Source organism: Salvelinus sp. IW2-2015, unplaced genomic scaffold (assembly GCF_002910315.2).
Source record: "Salvelinus sp. IW2-2015 unplaced genomic scaffold, ASM291031v2 Un_scaffold563, whole genome shotgun sequence".
NCBI lineage: Eukaryota > Metazoa > Chordata > Actinopteri > Salmoniformes > Salmonidae > Salvelinus > Salvelinus sp. IW2-2015.
The window spans coordinates 811,794-827,310 of NW_019942575.1; the positions used below are offsets into that span (position 1 = coordinate 811,794).

Below are 15,517 nucleotides of genomic sequence, written 5' to 3' on the forward strand. Positions count from 1 at the left end.
GGCTGGGTTTCTGTACAGCACTTCGAGATATTAGCTGATGTACGAAGGGCTATATAAAATACATTTGATTTGATTTTGATTTGTGTGTTCGAAGCACTTCATTCACCGCAAATCGCTAGCTAACACTTGTGTGTTTCTAACTAGCTATGTGTAGTACCTGTGTAAACCTGGAGATTCGACCAAGTAGATGTAGCCATAGGGCCATTTGGTAGGGTTGTCTGCAAAGACTGGAAGTAGTTACGCACCAAATCTAAAACGAGCGAATTAGATCGAGATTAATTTCTCTCCCTAGCCAGCCAACTAACGTCAGTCAACCGGCGAAAAAGCTGGGAGTAAACAGTGACGTAAGTATAATGCAACAGTTTTACTAGCTTCCGTGTTAGGTTTATATAAATATTTTTGAAATTCAAAAGGGAACATATTTTAACTAGGCAAGTCAGTTTTAAGAACAAATTCTTATTTACAATAACGGTCAAACCCGGATGACGCTGGGCAATTGGCCGGGGTCTTGTCATCCCTCCTGCCCATCATAATCACGTACTGTCGCTACTCCGTGCAGGAGTGGACATCACTCATCCTTCTAGCTAGCAGGCACACAGACCGACAGTTCATAAATGGGCATGGCAGTTATTGCGTTTGAGGTGAGTAAACACAGTCGTTGCCGTGACTACTTTATGGTGGGATTTATAAAACGTGTATAGCAAGTCAGTTGTAGCTATTTTTCTAAAAGTTTGGTCGCGGTAAATCAGTTCCGCTGTGGCGGAATAATAGCTAGGCATAGTGTTAGGTAGCTATGTTTAACATTCTACAGGAATACATCCTTTTTTAAAGACCGTCGATATGAATAATGTGAATGTAAAGATACGATAATGAAGCCAACTCGCTAGCTTGTTGCTAATGCGTGAGACCATATGCCACAGGCTTGCGATTAATGTTAGCTTGCTAAAGTAGCTAGGTTCCAAAATGTGCCATATGGTGTCGAGCTAAACCTAGCATTGATTAGTGTCTGTCTCTTCAAAATTGGATTAACTAACGTCGGTCAACGTAGTTTACTGGCATAAACAACGTTGCTGGTCATGTTGGTTATCATTTTCAGTAGCCTAATGTCTGGTTAGCAATAATGTGTTTTTTAAAAGTAACTTTGCAGCTTTGACGTGCGAGACTTGAGTCGGTTACATGCACACAACAATACGATTATTGTGGATAGACAGATAATAATAGTTATTTTAAAACGTTGACATGCTTTTGCAAGAATGGCTTCCCTTATTATCCAGTTTACATCGACACGTGAAATCACTGGGGACTTTTTATTCATTTAACTAGGCAAGTCAGTTTCAAGAACAGTTTAGGGGCTCCCGAGTGGCGCAGCGATCTACCCCGGCCAAACCCGGACGACGCTGGGTCAATTGTGCGCCGCCCTATGGGACTCCCAAACACGGCCGGTTGTCATACAGCCTGCAGTCGAACCAGGGTATGTAGTGACGCCTCTAGCACTGAGATGCAGTGCCTTAGACCGCTGCGCCACTCGGGAGAAATACATGTAGAAAATCGCTTATCACAGTGACCATGTTAGTTTTGCGAAACCTTTTTGATTCTGAGTTTGGACTTTTTTTTTTTTTTTTTGAAAAATAAATTTTATTTTCATTTCACATTCAAATACAATTACAAAATCAGTGCATCACGTTGTACATAACATGTATTCATAAAAACAGTATCAAAAAGTAGTGTAACAATATAACAATAGCAAAACTCCTCAAAAAAGTGCTGTTCTGCAGAACCTGACCAGTATTATTACATTCAAGTTTAACATGCCTCTAACAATCTCCAAAAAACAATACAAATAATTCTATAAATACATACATATACATATACCAAAGTGAACTCTGAATAAACCTCAGTGTATACAAATATGTACAAAGGCTTAGCCTACATTTCAATTGGTTCTATAAACGTTTACAATGAAGGGTAAATCCCTTTCCATTTCTGTTTTACTGATACAATGCCCCATTTATCTATTTCAAATTGTACTCGGACATATACAGTTTATGTGAAAACAATTTCTAATATGCATGCTTTCAGTTTGCTCGGGCTACCGGTGCTGGTACATGCGCAGGTCAAATGCAGTGCTGGAACGCCGATTTTTTTTTTGTTAAGAACAAATTCTTATTTACAATGACGGCCTAGGAACAGTAGGTTTACTACCTTGTTCAGGGGCAGAACGAAATATTTGTAAATTGTCAGCTCAGGGATTCGATCTATCAACCTTAAGGTTACTAGTCCAACGCTCGAACCACTAGGCTACCTACCGTCCGAAATAAGAGTTATGTCCTACTAATTCCAAAGTTTGCTCAGAAAACACAGTGTTTTAATCGGTGTATGCTTACTTCGATGGACGTTACGCCGATTTTAAGATGAGCAAAGTAAGGTGTTTACATGACTAATGCCATAATCTGTTGAATATCGAATTATTAGTGTTAATATAACATTACATGTACGAGCGCAAAAAAACAGAAAGTATGCATTTATAAAATATTTGTCACGTAACAAACTTTTTATATGTCCGAACTCCGAATCAAATAGGCTATGCAAAAATAACATGGTCGCTTTGGTAGGACTTTTATTTTGTTTGCCGATTTTCTGCATTTATTTAAGTCCCATCAGGTACATGATTTAAAATGTGTCCATGTAAACAGGATTATTAGGGAAGTCATTCTTTTTGAAAAGCATGTAAACATACTATTATATTAACCTGACAATCTACAATAATTGTATTATTGTGTAAATGTAACCGTACTCAATGATGTCAGACAAGGTAACTCGTATAAGCTAACGTTATAGAATCAAATTGTATTGGTCACATACACATGGTTAGCAGATGTTAATGCGAGTGTAGCGAAATGCTTGTGCTTCTAGTTCAAACAGTGCAGTAATATCTAACAAGTAATCTAACAATTCCCCAATAACTACCTAATACACACATCTAAAGGGGTGAATGAGAATATGTACATGTAAGTATATGGATGAGCAATGGCTGTGCGGCATAGGCAAAGTGCAGTAGATGGTATAAAATACAGTATATACATGTGATATGAGTAATGTAATATGTAAACATAGCATTGTTTAAAGTGACTAGTGAAACATTTATTGAAGCTTATACCGAACAAAAATATAAACACAACTTGTAAATTTTTGGTCCCGTGTTTCATGAGCTGAAATAAAAGATCCCAGAAATTTCCCATACACACATAGCTTATTTCTCAAAAATGGTGTGTACAAATTTGTGGCATATCAAGAAGCTGATTAAACATTCATCATTACACAGGTGCACCTTGTGCTGGAAACAATAAAAGGCCACTCTAAAATGTGCAGTTTTGTCACAACACAATGCCACAGATGTCTCAAGTTTTGAGGGAGTGTGCATTTGGCATGCTGACTGCAGGAATGTCCACCAGAACTGTTGCCAGATAATGTAATATTAATTTCTCTACCATAAGCTGCCTCCAATGTCGCTTTAGATAATTTGGCAGTACGTCCAACCAGCCTCACAACCGCAAACCACGTGTAACCACGCCAGCCCAGGAACTTCACATCCGGCTTCTTCGCCTGCGGGTGCTGAGGATTATTTCTGTCTGTAATTAAGCCCTTTTGTGGGGAAAAACTCATTTGTATTGGCTGGGCCTGTCTCCCCTGTGGGTGGGCCTATGCCCTCCCAGTCCCACCCATGGCTGCGCACATGCCCAGTCATGTGAAATCCATAGATATTAGGGCTTAGAATGAAATTAGTCAATTTAAATCAATGAACTGTAACTCAGTCACATCTTTGAAATTGTTGCATGTTTTATATTTTAGTTCAATATAGCAAGCTAGCTTGGAATGGCTGTGGGAGCTAGCTATACATATTCATATCGTAACTCCTGCCATGTATTCATATACATCAGGACAGCTAGCAAAAGAGCTACCCAGCTCTTCATATTTGAAATACAGCTGTACCTGGCAAATGAGTGTGAGCATTTTGGAACAGTCCATTAGCATGTGACTTGTTAAGTGCCCCTATGCAGCTAGGTTGTGGATTAGTCTACGTTATTAGGTTTACTTGTCGGTAATAATACATGTGTGATAAGTTTCCATCCAATTAGTAACAGATTTTCATGCAAAAATTCTAAAATATGCATAAACAAAATATGCAAATTTYCCCACCAGTGGTGTGTTTCCACCAAACTGACTTGTTGCAGATAAAAAAACAGTGCATGATGACCATAGTGCACACAATTTACACTGAACAAAAATATAAATGCAACACGTTTCATGAACTGAAATAAAAGATCCCAGAAATGTTCCATGCGCACAAAGCCTACAGTACATTCGGAAAGTGTTCAGACTACCCTCTGTAGTGCCTTCCAGTCAGATGCTGAGCAGTTGCCATACCAGGTGGTAATGCAACTGGTCAGGATGCTCTCGATGGTGCAGCTGTAGAACTTTTTGAATATTTGGGGATCCATGCCAAATCTTTTCAGTCTCCTGAGGGGGAAAAGGTGTTGTTGTGCTCTCTTCACAACTGTCTTGGTGTGTTTGGACCATGTTAGTTTGTTGGTGATGTGGACTCCAAGGAACTTGAAACTCTCGACACTGCTCCACTTCAGTCAATGTTAATTTGGGGCCTGTTCGGCCCTCCTTTTCCTATAGTCCACAATCATCTCCATTGTCTTTCTCACATTGAGGGAGAGGATATTGTCTGACCTCCTCCCTATAGGTTGTCTAGTCATTGTCGGTGATCAGGCCTACCACTGTTGTTGTCAGCAAACTTAATGATGTTGTTGGATTCGTGCTTTGCCACGCAGTCGTAAGTGAACAGGAAGTACAGGAGGGGACTAAGCATGCACCCCTGAGAGGCCCCAGTGTTGAGGATCAGTGTGGCGAATGTGTCGTTGCCTACCCTTACCACCTGGGGCTTGCCGTCAGGAAGTTTAAGATCCAGTTGCAGAGGGAGGTGTTTAGTCCCATGGTCCTTAGCTTAGTGATGAGCTTTGTGGGCACTATGGTGTTGACTACAGCTCAGTGTTCAATGAACAGTATTCTTACATAGGTGTTCCTTTTGTCCAGGTGAGAGAGGGCAGTGTGGAGTGTGATTGAGATTGCGTAGTCTGTGGATCTGTTGGGGCAGTATGCGAATTGGAGTGGGTCTAGGGTTTCTGGSTTGATGGTGTTGATGTGAGCCATGACCAGCCTTTCAAAGCACTGCATGGCTACAGACGTGAGTGCTACAGGGCGGTAATCATTTAGGCAGGTTACCTTCGCTATCTTGGGCACAGGGACTATGGTGGTCTGTTTGAAACATGTTGGTATTACAGACTGACAGGGAGAGGTTGACAATGTCAGTGAAAGCACTTGCCAGTTGGTCCGCGCTTGCTTTGAGTACACGTCCTGGTAATTCGTCTGGCCCCACGCATTTTTGAATGTTGACCTGTTTATTTCTTTCTCACATCGGCTATGGAGAGCGTGATCATACTGTCGTCCGGAACAGCTGGTGCTCTCATGCATGCTTTGTGTTTCTTGTCTAAAAGAGAGCATAAAAGGCATTTAGCTCGTCTGGTAGGCTCGCGTCACTGGGCTGCTCATGGCTGGGTTTCCCTTTTGTTGTCCGTAATAGTTTAAGCCCTGCCACATCCGACAAGCGTCAGAGCCAGTGTAGTAGGATTCAATCTTAGTCCTATATTGACACTTTGCCTGTTTGATGGTTTGTCTGTGGGCATAGCAGGATTTCTTATAAGCGTCCGGATTAGTGTCCCGCTCGTTGAAAGCGGAAGCTCTAGCCTTTAGCTCGGTGCGGTTGTTGCTTGTAATCCATGACTTCTGGTTGGGGTATGTACGTACGATCACTGTGGGGACGACATCGTCAATGCACTTATTGATGACGCTGGTGACTGATGTGGTATACTCCTCAATGCCGTTGGATGAATCCCGGAACATATTCCAGTCTGTGCTAGCAAAACGGCTTCATCTAACCACTTCTGTTTTGAGCGAGTCACTGGTACTTCCTGCTTTAGTTTTTGCTTGTAAGCCGGAATCAGGAGGATAGAATTATGGTCAGATTTGCCAAATGGAGGGCGAGGGAGAGCTTTGTATGCGTCTCTGTGTGTGGAGTAAAGGTGGTCTAGAGTTTTTTTCCCTCTGGTTGCACATGTGACACATGCTGGTAGAAATGAGGTAAAATGGATTTAAGATTGCCAGCATTAAAGTTCCCAGCCACTAGGAGAGCCACTTCTGGATGAGCATTTTCCTGTTTGCTTATGGCCTTATACAGCTGGTTGAGTGCGRTCTTAGTGCAAGCATTGGTTTGTGGTGTTAAATGGACAGCTACGACTAATATAGATGAGAACTCTCTTGGTAGATAGTTTGGTCTACAGCTTATCATGAGGTATTCTACCTCAGGCGACCAATACCTTGAGACTTSTTTAATATTAGACATCGCGCACCAGCAGTTATTGACAAATAGACACACACCCCCGCCCCTCATCTTACCAGACGTAGCTGCTCTGTCCTGCCGAAAAATGCCGTTTTCACCAATATGAACTATAACTCAGTAAAATCATTGAAATAGTTGTATGTTGCATTTTATTTTTTTGTTCGGTATACTTTTTCACTTAGGTTTTCATGTACCAATTCAAAATCTTAAGTTCAATGTGCTTCCATCACATTTTAAACTCTACCAATAATTTTGTCACAAACTGTTGCATTAAATAGCAAATATGCCCACTCTGGTCATGACACGTGCGTTCTACACAACAGTTCGCAGATACAGTGCGGGTAGCAAAATGAAATCGGTCAAAACACCTAAAAACAAGACATGGTATCAATAACGAGATGAAACGAGCCACTTACGATTCCCCACATGGCAGGTTCTGGTAATTCTTGCTAGCAATCTGGCCAYCCAGAATCACAACAACAGGTTGACCTCTGCCCCATGGCAGCTGACGTTGTCTGCTAACGCCGGGTGTACACCACACGATTTAGCTGTCCCAGACAAGTTTTTGAGATCGGAGACAAAATCCCCATGTCGTTGCCCACTCGGGGCGCACGGCCGCCACCGACGCTCGTTTTAATGTGAGCGGGTCAGAGACGCAAGCTGAGGACTACCGATCTGGTCTTTGAGTAGTCCAGACGTCCTGATATTTTTAAACGTGTTTGCTTTTTATCCACACAATCTGCAATGCTCTTGTAGTGTGAGATGTGCAACAACAAGTTGAGAAAGGTGATCAGCAATGGCCAATGAGAGCTCGCCAGAGAAGAAGCCAGTGAGAAGATGACTCATCTCGTACAGGAGTGATAACTACTATTATGCATTTGTACTCGCCTTTGTCAAATTGCTACAGCTCTGAAGTTCACAAGCAATGTTATTCAATTCAAAATGTTGGCTAGATAGTTCAACTCTGTATGGCAAGTGTGAGTGTCTGACTGARTGTTTATGATGCTGCTTTGAGCCTCAGCTCGTATCTACGTTAAATCTAATCACATTGTTTTCACGAGACCGCGTGGTATCGAGAATCCTCGCGACCAAGTGAAGAATCTTGAAGTGTGTGACCACCATCTGTGGCACATCGTTCAGTGTGCTCACCACTACGTTTGCAACACACAAATAAAATGAACTACGGGAAAGGTGGTAGTTTAATGTGAAAGGCTCTGCGATGTTAGGATTTTGAAAGTCGTGTAGTGTCCACCCGGCTTAACCCATCTATAGGAAATCCACGATTAGTTGGCTAGTAGTGGCTACTTCCTGGCCAGTGAGTGAGCGAGCGAATTTAGTTAGACTCCTAAATGCAGTGATCAGTGGCTAAACTATCTATGAGTTTAACATATTTGTCTGAAAACAAACTAGTCGGCAGTTATTGTTGCCCATGGTTATGTCTAACCAGTTGGCTATTGTAGGCTGTGAGTTTCCGAGTCTAGCTAGCGTCTTCGTTTGGCGTCCACGATTAGCTAACTGTTAACTAGTGAGTCAGTAGCTATCCTTCTAAATGCGGTCGTCACTGGATGAACTAAGTAGCTATGAGTTGAACATATTTTGTTGAAAACGAACTAGTAGCCAGTTGCCCATGGTGGAATCATATCTAACCAGCTGGCTCCTGAAGCCTATGTGACATGTCTAGTATGTGCCCATGAGCTCCTGAGTCTAGCTAGCGTTGCTAGCTGAGCTGTTTTATAATAAAACGTCTGAGGTGACTCTCACCCTTTAGGTAGCTAACAAGTCCTTATCGGCGACAATGTTATTGGGTTGCGGGAATATTAGATATATCTTTTTAATTGTAAGAACTGTCATTGAAGTTAGTCGTTACTACTGGTTTTAGGGTTGTCACTTGTTACCAAGTTTTAGATCCGAGGGGAGAGAGATTGCCCGCCATTGTTTTGGTAAAGGCTCAAAGTGATGTCACGCCTTCAAATAAGGCTCAACCAATCACCCGATGGATAATGACTTTGGCTCTGGTTATCCTATGAAAGGAAATTTTGCGTGCGGGTACGCTGGTCTACATGAGATTATTATGGAAGAGCGAGGAATATTTTTATTTGTCAAACGGCAGTCAAGCACCGATCATCATGTCACCAAAATAATCCCCTATTTATTGGAAAGCGGTATCGAGCTCATCACGGTGCACTGTCACCACCCTGTGAAGTTCACCATCATGTATTTAATCTGTAGCCTAATAAACACAATGGTTTCCCAAGTTGTAGTGGGAGGACCACACACCATATCATCACCACTCCCAAGCTAACTCCGATATGATGGTTATTATACTGTACCAATATTTGTGCATAAAGGTGTAACCACTGCCATTTCGCGCATAATACATTTTACAGTCACAAAAAGATCCCACCATGTTGAACTAACAAATGATCTGTTGGCATTTTAAAATTGTACCGAAACTGACTGTTACCATCACAGCTGTCACAATACATTTTTATACAGTAGGACTTTACTCGCATAACTGTGGCTGGAACGTGTTTAAATAAAGCAATCCAACTTGAGCTTGTCTCAGATAAAATGGACACTGCTGTAAGTGAAATGCCATTATTTTCCATGCCTTTATCGAAAGAGAGTGGTGGCAATGTCGCTATTATCAAATGTAGTATAATTTCTATATGAAGTTAAAGAGGAAATTCTGCATTCATGCATTGATGCCCTTACTCCCAGTCTCATTCCATTCTGGTAGCAGAATGCTGAACATTGAAAACTGTTTTACAGTACTGTTTACCGTCACATTTGATTGCTCCTGCACTTGGTTGGTTTCCACCTCATATCTCTACAGCCATGTTTGCCTCAAATGCCTCTGGCCAGTTCCACCAAGCAAACACTCAAGGTCACTGCCTTTGACTGGTGAACAGGTGACGACTCACTGAATGGGAGCTAGTGCTGGACAGAGTCTGACCTTCGCATACAACAGGTGAAGAGCAGAGCAGCAGTGCACCGATGGCCCACCCAACCCCTCAGCAGGTTTGCTGTGACGTTCGAGAAGAAGTGAGGAGGAGAAAGTGAACTGTACTAGATGCCATGATGGAGGACGACCAGCCCAAGTCGAAGCCGCTTACACCTTCTCCCTTGCTGGACCTAGAACACAGTCCCGGAGCCTCGTCAGTAACGAACCATGCAGAGGTATAGTATATCTAGTGCTTTAGCCAAAATGCTAATAGATATCCTTTTACATAATTTAATGATACTGAGTCGCTGAGGCTATGAGAAATGGTTGACCGAAAGCTTTGGCTCAATAGTAGACAATTCCACACGTATTGATCTAGAATCAGTTTTGAAGGCATTAGTTTAAATGTGTTATTGGCAGTGTACTGTGCACTCTTATTTGGCACTATGTATTTATGGGGTCAAATATTTACTTGAAAACAGAAGTAAAATCATCATTGCTGACTTTTTGTTAGGTCATTTGAAACACCTTGAGAAACACCCTACCAGCAGATTTGCTCATGATTTTGGCCAGCCTCTTTTTCCACCGAGTGTGATATTTCTGTAAGTTGGATCAAAAGCCTTGTTCATGACACTGACTGTTCACATTGCGGCACACTCCTCGGTATCTACTCTTTATGATAAGCATGATAACTATTGTTTACTGGGGATGGGTTCTGACTTCTAAACTTRGAATATGAACTGTCCTTGTTCATGGTACTGCGGGAGAGAGGGGAGTGCAGAGCGTGTTATTGTTAGACATCAGGTATCCTATGGAAAGGAGAAGGGCCACAGTCTGGTTTTAATTTGAAATACTTGCTACACCAGAAGTGAATGGTTAACTGTAGGAGGAATGTATATGGTGGGGTCAATTAAGGTTGGATATGACCCAGGGACTTGGGATGTTACTAAGTAAGAGAATGGCGATCGCATGGTCGTGGTCACTGATAAGGATGGATAGTTGTGGATTAGTGAGGAATGGGGGCCGAGGCCAGGTCACATTAAGGGAGAAGGAACAGTTTATTTCCCATATCACTTAACTTCCTGCCTAGCAACAGAGATGCATTGGCTGTCCAGATGTGTACGGAGGAGACTCCGGCATAGGAGGAAGGTTTAAATACCAGTACTTGTGTAAATGTGTTTTTGTCTTACGTTGCTGTGTAACGCAGTGGGTGAATAAGCTTGGTTTGAGCTTTACTAGTCGTCCGTGAGTTTTTACTCCGTTTATTTAGAACCTAACACTGGGAACACAGTCGTTTCTCGTTAGTGTGACTAACCTCTCTGTCAACAATGAGAACCACTTAACATACTGTAGGTGTGACAAAGAAATGGAGGAAAAAAAGCCAGTGGCATTGGCTCCAGTACCATTCTTATCACCTTTCAAGAGTTAGGCTAGGCTACCCAAAACAACTTCCTGACCACAATCATTCTCTCTTGAAAGATTGCAATGATTTCAACTCAAGAAGTTAAAGCCACAATATGCAGCTTTTTGGGCGACCTGTCCAAATTCACATAGAAATGTGAATCATAGATCAGTTATTCTCATTGAACGCAAGGTCTGTTCTCTGTGCACTATTTCTATGCTTCTGTTAAGTTTAGTTTTTGCATCTTTTGGTTTTGTACACCAGCTGAAAATAAAATATTTTTGGTTATTGAAAATATATTTAACAGTGGTTTTGAATGGTACATTGATTCTCTGCATTATACATTGCTTGTTTTGTTACATAAACTTAAATTAAGCGAACTATTCGAATTTTAGCAACCAGAAAATGGCGGCGCAATTTCTGCATATTGCACCTTTTAACTATGGTTAGAGTACGATAGGAATCTTTTTGAAATAATATGAAAATATCCAGTAGTGCTACTTTTTCAGAAGCTTGTATTGAAATTGCATTTTTGTAGTAAGAAAGTTTAATTAAAAAAGTATGGCTACTGACACATTTTCATATTGAACTAAGACCCCTTTCCTCTACGTCTCCCCCCCCCCGGTAGTTCCTGGGTGTGAACCAGATTCAGGTGGTGGTGAGCCGGAGCCCAACCCCCCAGGTCACGGAGGAGACCTACTTTATCCCCCGTAATCCGGTGGTGGATGCGGGCACCAACACCGACCCCCCGGTCATCTGCTGTGGCAGGCTCCGCCGGGCATGCCCCTGCCCGCCCCGAGGCCTCCTGGCCTCCCTCATCACCAAGGGTGGGCACCAACATAGATATAGGCCACTCTAGTATTGTCTAGAGTGGGCTATGGACACCGGAATAGAGATACAATATAGGCCTAACACTAGAGTGGCCTAATGTCATGAAACTTCATAGCGCTTCAATGTGCTGATAATGCCATTGTGCTCTGTTTTATTTACTTCTGGGCACCAGGGGGGCTAATGCTACCGTAGAGATGTTACCATGGTGACATTGCTATGGGATCAGGGGTTGGCATCTTGTAGCATTCTGTGCTTGGGCGAGTGGAAAATGGGGGGGGGGTTTGTAGAACCAGTGTGTGTCTCTCTCTTTATCCAGCGCACGCTGTTGAACAGTGCAACAGTACCCAGAGGCATTTATATAGCACAAATGGAGTAGGTTTACAGATAGACTAAAGCACTACCCACTGTCCCTGATATACTGACATTTACAAGTTAACATTTAGGCTTAGTAGTAGACTTTTGAGACCATTGACCTTGCAAACCAAATCAAGTACAGCACATGCAATCTGTTGTTATTTTATTTGGCAGGTAAAAGGCAAAAACAACTGGCTACGTACTGACTTCTGACCTCTCCTCCCTCCCAGTCCTCATTGCATTAGTGCTGTTTGGCGTGGTGTGGTCCATCACAGAGAAGGAGTGTCTGCCGGGGGGGAACCTGTTCGGCATCACCGTGCTCTTCATCTGCTCCGTCACCGGGGGCAAACTGGTGGGCCTCATACGGCTTCCCAAACTGCCTCCCTTTCCCCCGCTCCTGGGTAGGTAATGCAAATGTAGAGAGTGAGTGTTTGTGTGCATGTGTTTGCGTGTGTGTGTGTTGTAGGTGATGGGGTCTGTCTTGTCTGTGTATGTGCAGCATACAACAAGTTATTTTCTGTAACCTTGACTTGTTGAGAATGAGAAAAAATGCCGTCTTCACGGTGTTGAGTGCCCTACATGCTCCTTAGTAACAGTCAGAGATGCCATCGGCTTGGCTGCTGGTAATATACATCTGCTGATATAGTAGATAGAATACACCTACTTACTATAATAAGCACACATTCAGATTAAACACACCCACTATATTTAGCCTGCATGCACTTGCTTGTCCCCTCACTACTACTCTTTACTATTCACAGATGGTCAAACAGTCCCCTTATTATTCTGTCTGGCTTTGTCAACACTGCTACTTCATGTGTCGTACATCATACATGTGTTACTACCATACCTAGACAGTGAAGTGAGTTCATATCACACCTTATCCCATTTCTAACCAAATGAACACCCTTGTTGACTTAGACTGATAAGAAGTGAATGGAAAATGTATTTTCATTTCTCAACAAACAATAGAGACTTGGTTGAGCTTTGACCAAAGTCTCTCTTGATGCTGGTAACCACATGAAAAGTCCTGTAGTTTGCACAGACCCCTATAATAAGACAGTGGCCACTCATTCAGCCCGCAAGAAGGTAGAAGTCAGACGTTCGGGTTCACAGCCTACTCCTCACTTTCAACAGTCCAGAAAGGAGATTGTAGATAATAATGAAGTGTTTGCGGTGGGTCTTTAATTTCTAAACGTTGATCGTTAGCGTAGTGTCTATCCGACAGCCCGCTCCCATAGTCCAGAAGTTAAGTCCTGTTTGTTGGATATAGATCTTTGATATGTAAWGTCTCTCCAACCCGTTTTTCTTTTTGTAAACCCAGAGATGCTGCGTCCCCAGTTCAAAGTCCCYGTTTTATTGTCTCGAACTGAACAGACTTTTTCTTTGGCCTGCGTTGCCTGGGGATGCAGCATTAAAATGGAACAAAGCAGGAATTCCGTTTCGTTCAAGCTTTGTTACAGCCTATTTCTTTTTTTTACTGAGGCTAACCGACAGTCGGTCCCACATTCTTATGCCTGTCAACTGGTTCCTCCCTGCTCAGACAGTAGTCATTGCTTGTGTCCCAAATGGGATGGAATTGTTGTGTACTTTATAGATAATATGCTATTAAGCAGTTTTAAGTGCGGTTTACAGCACTGTGATGTGAGTGCATACGGTTTTGTATGCACCAATGGGAATCAAATCCACAACCTTGACGTTGGCTAATGCCACTCTCTTTACCAACTGAACCACACAGGACCATATTGATCTTTCTGACCTTCCAAAGGCAATTCAATTTCATACAGTAAATGAAAGACTCCACTGTATGCATGGCTTTCTTCAGTTTGCGCTAGTCCTACTTGGAAAGGTTTTCCCTTTACTCCTATGCCTAGAAGCCTTTTGATATCTTAAACCAATTGATCTTCAACCTTTTAATATGCAGTTCCCAGACTATCAGAACAAAGAATGTCGTGAAATATGTATTTCTTGGCATTTGAACCAATGGGAATAATATCTTAGCCTCTGTTTAGCTCTTTTTTAATAAAAAAATAAAAACACGTTTTTCTTSAGAACAACACACCAAGACATCATTTTTTGTCCCTCTTGCTGTGAGAGAAAGTCCAAAGAATAACGCCATGGTTGTTTATAAAAGTATTAACTTTCATAATATAATAGTATGATAAAGTACCATTGTTCTCTGCCATTCTCTACAGGTATGCTATTGTCGGGCTTCCTGCTGCGTAATATCCCCGTGGTAACGGACGCCGTGTACATCGACAACCGATGGTCCGCCTCCCTGAGGAACATTGCCCTTGCTGTCATCCTGGCCCGAGCAGGCCTGGGATTGGATGGCTCGGTATGTCAATAAAACACTCTTTTGGTGGAATATTCTATTCAAAGTGAGAGAGACTTTGTCATTTCTTCAAACAATCGTCTTTATTCAATATCGATTAATTATTGCAATAATGAAACCGTCGACTGTTGGGCCAAGATCCTAACTGATAATGATAAAACGGAGACCTTATATAGAACTTAAATGCTTAGTCAGACTGGTTCCAACTCCCAAAAGCCACCTTGGTTATCTACATAGGATGGTGTTTTGCCCCCAACCCAGCTTAGTTTCCCAGATGCCAGGAAGATGAGAACCATGAGGCATTGTTCGAAGCTCATCTCTATCTTGGGTCACACACACCACATTTTGTCTATAGAATGCTTGACCTTACGCCCAGACTAACTGCAGGAAGCTAGAGTGGAAACCATCTCGTTACAGAAACACAGAATTGAACAGAACAGAAATGTCTTCCTATTTGTAAAGTATTAATTGCTAACTGTTAATATCAAACAAACCAGGTAAATATGTAATTTTTCTATCGCACTCTCCATAGGCCAATGCTTTTAGTGTTTAGTACTTCCTTTCTTATTAATGTTCCCGTAATAACCTGTGTTAAAGGAAAAATCCACTCAAAAACAATGTATGTTCTTTTCATTGGTCCACTGTTGATACAGTCCCAAAATGTTTTGCATTTCAGCAGTCAACCTTTCAGGACCTTCAAGAAGCAAAGTGTCACTTGCCACATTATGTCAACTTTACTGCTGACCTGCAAAATATTTAGGGCTAATGAAATGTGGATTGTTCCTTTTTAACTTGGGATTGTATCAACAGTGGACAAATGAAATTGAGATTTTTCCATGAATGTGTTTGTATACATGTGTGTGTTCCCAGGCTCTGAAGAAGCTGAGTATGGTGTGTATACGCGTGGGAATGGGACCCTGCATCATCGAGGCCTGCACCATCGCCATCGRCTCCCACTTCCTCATGGGCCTGCCCTGGATCTGGGGATTCATCCTAGGGTAAACTCTCTCTGTCTGTCGGTCGGTCGTCTAAATTCCACTTATTATTCTGCAGCCTCCCGACGCATTTGTAAAACTAAAGGTCTACCTAACACCACTTGCATTCCATTTAGACCGGTGTAGAATATTTGGCAGCTACTGTAACTCACCATGAACACTTGAAGTATACTTTATACCAGGGCTCTCCAAC

At 42.2% G+C, this 15,517-nt stretch overlaps 1 pseudogene; it reads left to right on the plus strand.

Moving 5' to 3' along the window:
- The first annotated feature begins 373 nt into the window (after positions 1-373).
- Positions 374-15,517, plus strand: part of LOC112068560 (sodium/hydrogen exchanger 9B2-like) — an 18,007-nt pseudogene continuing 2,863 nt past the window's right edge.